The sequence below is a fragment of the Piliocolobus tephrosceles genome, chromosome 1, assembly GCF_002776525.5.
Source record: "Piliocolobus tephrosceles isolate RC106 chromosome 1, ASM277652v3, whole genome shotgun sequence".
NCBI classification, from domain to species: Eukaryota; Metazoa; Chordata; class Mammalia; order Primates; family Cercopithecidae; genus Piliocolobus; species Piliocolobus tephrosceles.
The window spans coordinates 113,475,536-113,481,431 of NC_045434.1; positions in this window are offsets into that span (position 1 = coordinate 113,475,536).

Consider the following 5,896-nt stretch of genomic DNA (forward strand, 5'->3'; position numbering starts at 1 on the left):
GACACAGGTAGAAAATATATGTATGTAAGTGTGTACATACATACACACACATTACACACATACACACACATCCCTTTATATTTCTATATCTACAAATATTTAAAACCATGATCTCACACCAAAACTACTAATTATAATCCAACACTATAGGATTCATTCCATCTTAACTCTTTTTATATTTGTAACTCACTTCTCTGACTTAGCTCTCAGTATCCTCACCATATTTATTTGCTCAATCCCCTTGTGTATAACCAATCCCTCAGCCTTATTAGGCCATTGCCCTTCTCAGCCCTGAGTTCTGACTCTGGTTGGGCAGCTTTTCTCATTCGAGCCTGCCTAATGACTTTAATCTGATGAGGAAGGAAGAAGGAAGAAGGAGGAAGGAAGGAAGGAAGGAAGGAAGGAAGGAAGGAAGGAAGGAAGGAAGGAAGGAGTAAGGAAGGAAGGAGGAAGGAAGGAAGAAAGGAAGGAAGGAAAGTAGGGATGTGGGGGCTTTATATATAAAAAATAAGTGTAAAATATCAATTCAAATTCCATGATTATTGATTCTTGGAAGTACAAAGTATTTTTTAATTTTAGATATATCAATCTTTAGGACATAATTTAAATTCTGAAAATCTAGAAACAGTCTTAATACAGTCTTTTTAATCATTTCAAAATGCTGAGGTATGTGGTTTTTAAGGCAGTTTGAATTTAACACAACTATGTTGATATGAGAAGTATTTACATATTTTAGCGATGATGGCAATTTTCTGGTAACTAAGAGCCATATTTTTGTGGTTAAGAATTGTTTGCATTTATTTTGGAGGATGGAATGGGGTTAGTAGATAGGCAGAGCAAGAGATGGAATGTGCTTTACCTGGAATTCCATCTCCTAAATGAATTGGAAAACCTGATGAAATTTCCAACTAGCTTAATGTGATGTAAGTGAGCCAAAACTTAAAATGATTGTTTCACTAAAGACTACTAGGACACTCAAATTCAAAATTTATTGCACCATAAAATTATCCTTCTAGAGATCTTTTGTGGGGCAAGATGACTGAATAGGAACAGCTCTGGTCTGTAGCTCCCAGCGAGACCAACACAGAAAGCGGGTGATTTCTGAACTACCATCTGAGGTACCCGGCTCATCTCATTGGGACTGGTTAGATGGTGCAGCACACGGAGGGCTAGCAGAAGCAGGGTGGGGTGTCGCCTCACCTAGGAAATGCAAGGGGCGGGAGAACTCCCTTGCATAACTCCCTTGCCTAGCCAAGGGAAGCCTTGAGGGATTGTGCCCTGAGGGATAGTGCTATCCGGCCCAGATACTATGCTTTTCCCACGGTCTTCAAAACCTACGGATCAGGAGATTCCCTGAGTGTCTACACCACCAGGGCCTGGGTTTGAAGCACAAAACTAGGCGATCGTTTGGGCAGGCACCCAAGCTAGCTGCAGGAGTTTATTTTCATAACCCAGTGGCACCTGGAACACCAGTGAGACGGAACCGTTTCCTCCCCTGGAAAGGGGGCTGAAGTCAGGGAGTCAGTGGTCTTACTCAACAGATCCCACTTCCAAACAGCCCAGCAAGCTAAGAACCACTGGCTTGAAATTCTCACTGCAAGCACAATACTCTGAAGTCAATCTGGAACTCGAGCTTGGTGCGGGGAGGGGTGTCCACCATTACTGAGGCTTGAGTAGATGGTTTTCTCCTCACAGTGTAAACAAAGCCACCAGGCAGTTTGAACTGGGCGGAGCCCACCAGAGTGTGGCAAAGCAGCTGTAGCCAGACTGCCTTTCTAGATTCCTCCTCTCTGGGCAGGGCATCTCTGAAAGAAAGGCAGGAGCTCCAGTCAAGGGCTTATAGATAAAACTCTCATCTCCCTGGGACAGAGCACTTGGGGAAGGGGCAGCTGCGGGCACAGCTTCAGCAGACTTAAACATCCCTGCCTGCCAGCTCTGAGGAGAGCAGCAGGTCTCCCAGCACAGCACTGGAGCTCTGCTAAGGAACAGACTGCCTCCCCAAGTGAGTCCCTGACCCCCATGCCTCCTAATGGGGAGACAACTCCCACTAAGGGTCGACAGACACCTCATAGAGAAGAGTTCCGGCTATCATCTGGCAGGTGCCCCTCTGGGATGAAGCTTCCAGAAGAAGGAGCAGGCAGTAATCTTTGTTGTTCTGCAGCCTCTGCTGGGGATACCCAGGCAAACAGGGTCTAGAATGGACCTACAGCAAACTCCACCAGACTTGCAGAAGAGGGGCCTGTTAGAAGGCAAACTAACAAACAGAAAGCAATAACATCAACATCAACAAAAAGGAAGCCTATGCAAAAACACCATCCAAAGGTCACCAACATCAAAGATCAAAGGTGGATAAATCCATGAAGATGAGGAAAAAATCAGCACAAAAATGCTGAAAATTTGAAAAACCAGAATGCCTCTTCTCCCCAAAAGGATCACAACTCCTCTCCAGCAAGGGAACAAAACTGTACAGAGAATGAGTTTAACAAATTGACAGAAGTAGACTTCAGAAGATGGATAATAACAAACTCCTCCAAGCTGAAGGAGCATGTTCTAACCCAATGCAAAGAAGCTAAGAACCATGATAAAAGGTTACAGGAACTGCTAACTAGAATAACCAGTTTAGAGAAGAATATAAATGACCTGATGGAACTGAAAAACACAGCACGAGAACTTCATGAAGCATACACAATAGCTGAACTGATCAAGCAGAAGTAAGGATATCAGAGATTGAAGATTAACTTAAGTAAATAAAGTGTGAACACAAGACTAGAGAAAAAAGAAGGAAAAGAAATGAACAAAACCTCCAAAAATTATGGGACTATGTGAAAAGACCAAACCTACATTTGATTGGTGTACCTGAAAGTGATTAAGAGAATGGAACCATTTGGAAAACAAGACTTGAGGATATTATCCAGAAGAACTTCCCAAAACTAGAAAGAGAGGCCAAAATTCAAATTCAGGAAATAAAGAGAACACCACTAAAACACTCCTCAAGAAGAGCAACCCCAAGACACATAATTGTCAGATTCACCAAGGTTGAAATGAAGGAAAAAATGTTATGGGCAGCGAAAGAGAAAGGTAAGGTTACCCACAAAGGGAAGCCCATCAGACTAACAGCGGATCTCTCTGCAGATACCTCACAAGCCTGAAGAATATGGGGGCCAATATTCAACGTTCTTAAAGAAAATAATTTTCAACCCAGAATTTCATAACCAGCCAAACTAAGCTTCATAAGCAAAGGAGAAATAAAATCCTTTACAGACAAGCAAATGCAGAGGGATTTTGTCACCAGCAGGCCTGCCTTATAAAAGCTCCTGAAGGAATCACTAAATATGGAAAGGAAAAACTGGTACCAGCCACAGCAAAAACATACCAAAATGTGAAGAGCATTGACACTATGAAGAAACTGCATCAAATAATTTGCAAAATAACCAGCTAGCATCATAACGACCAAATTCACAAATAACAAATAACAAATAGGATCAAATTCACAAATAACAATATTAACCTTAAATGTAAATAGGCTGAATGCCCCAATTAAAAGACACAGAGTGACAAATTGGATAAAGATTCAAGACCCATAGGTGTGCAGTTTTCAGGAGACCCTTCTCACGTGCAAAGACACACATGGGCTCAAAATAATGGGATGGAGGCATATTTACCAAGAAAATTGAAAGAAAAAAAAAAGCAGAGGTTGCAATACCAGTCTCTGATAAAACAAACTTTAAACCAGCAAAGATCAAAAAAGACAAAGAAGGGCATTACATAATGGTAAAGGGATCAATGAAACAGGAAGAGCTTACTATTCTAAATACATATGCACCCAATACAGAAGCACACAGATTCACAAAGCAACTTCTTAGAGACCTACAAAAAGACTCAGACTCCCACACAATAATAGTGGGAGACTTTAACACCCCACTGTCAATACTAGACCAATCAATGAGACCGAAAATTAACAAGGATATTCAGGACTTGAACTCATCTCCTGACCAAGCAGACCTAATGGACATCTACGGAACTCTCCACCCCAAATCAACAGAATATACATTCTTCTCAGCACCACATAGCACTTATCTAAAATTGACCACATAATTGGAAGTAAAAGACTCCTCGCCAAATGCAAAAGAATGGAAATCATAAAAAACAGTCTCTCAGACCACAGTGCAAATTGAAACTCAGGATTAAGAAATTCACTCAAAATCTTACAACTACATGGAAACTGAACAACCTGCTCCTGAATGACTCCTGGGTAAATAACAAAATTGAGGCAGAAATAAATAACATCTTTGAAACCAGTGAGAACGAAGACACAACGTACCAGAATCTCTGGGACACAGCTACAGCAGTGTTTAGAGGAAAATTTATAACACTAAATGCCCCCATGAGAAAGTGGGAAAGATCTAAAATCGACACCCTAACTTCACAATTAAAAGAACTAGAAAAGTAACAGCAAACAAATTCAAAAGCTGACAGAAGACAAGAAATAACCAAGATCAGAGCAGGACTGAAGGAGATAGAGACATGAAAAACCCTTAAAAAAATCAATGAATCCAGGAGCTGGTTTTTTGAGAAGATTAACAAAATAGATAGACTGCTAGCCAGATTAATAAACAAGAAAAGAAAGAAGAATCAAATAGACACAATAAAAATGATAAAGGGGACATTACCACTGATCCCACAGAAGTACAAACTACCATCAGAGAATACTATAAACACTTCCAGGCAAAGTAACTAGAAAATCTAGAAGAAATGGGTAAATTCCTGGACACATACACCCTCCCAAGACTAAGCCAGGAAGAAGTCGATTTCCTGAATACCACCAATAACAAGTTCTGAAATTGAGGCAGTAATTAATAGCCTACCAACTAAAAAAAAAGCACAGAACCAGATGGATTCACAACCTAATTCTACCAGAGGTAGAAAGAGGAGCTGGCAGCATTCCTTCTGACACTATTCCAAACAATAGAAAAAAAGAGACTCCTCTCTAACTCATTTTATGAGGCCAGCATCATACTGATACCAAAACCTGGCAGAGACACAACACAGAAAGAAAATTTCAGGCCAATATCCCTGATGAACATTGATGTAAAACTCCTCAATAAAATACTGGCAGACTGAATCCAGCAGCACATCAAAAAACTTATTCACCATGATCAAGTTGGCTTCATCCCTGGGATGCAAGGCTGGTTCCACATACAGAAATCAGTAAACGTAATTCATCACATAAACAGAACCAGTGACAAAAAAACCACATGATTATTTCAATAGATGCAGAAAAGGCCTTTGATAAAATTCAATGCCCCATTCATGCTAAAAAACTCTCAATAAACTAGGTATTGATGAAACGTATCTCAAAATAATAAGACCTATTTATGACAAACCCACAATCAATATCATACTGAATGGGCAAAAGCTGGAAGCATTCCCTTTGACAACTGGCACAAGACAAGGATGCCCTCTCTCACCACTCCTATTCAACGTAGTATTGGAAGTTCTGGCCAGGGCAATCAGGCAAGAGAAATAAATGAAGGGTATTCAAATAGGAAGAGAGGAAGTCAAATTGTCTCTGTTTGCAGATGACATGGTTGCATATTTAGAAAACCCCATTGTCTCAGCCCAGAAACTTCTTAAGCTGATAAGCAACTTCAAGCAAAGCCTCAGGACACAAAGTCAATGCGCAAAAATCACTAGCATTTCTATACACCAATAAGAAACAGAGAGTCAAACCATGAGTGAACTCCCATTCACAATTGCTACCAAGAGAATAACAAACCTAGGAATGCAACTTACAAGGGATGTGAAAGATCTCTTCAAAGAGAACTACATGAATGCTCAAGGAAATAAGAGGACACAAATAAACGGAAAAACATTCCATGCTCATGGATAGCAAGAA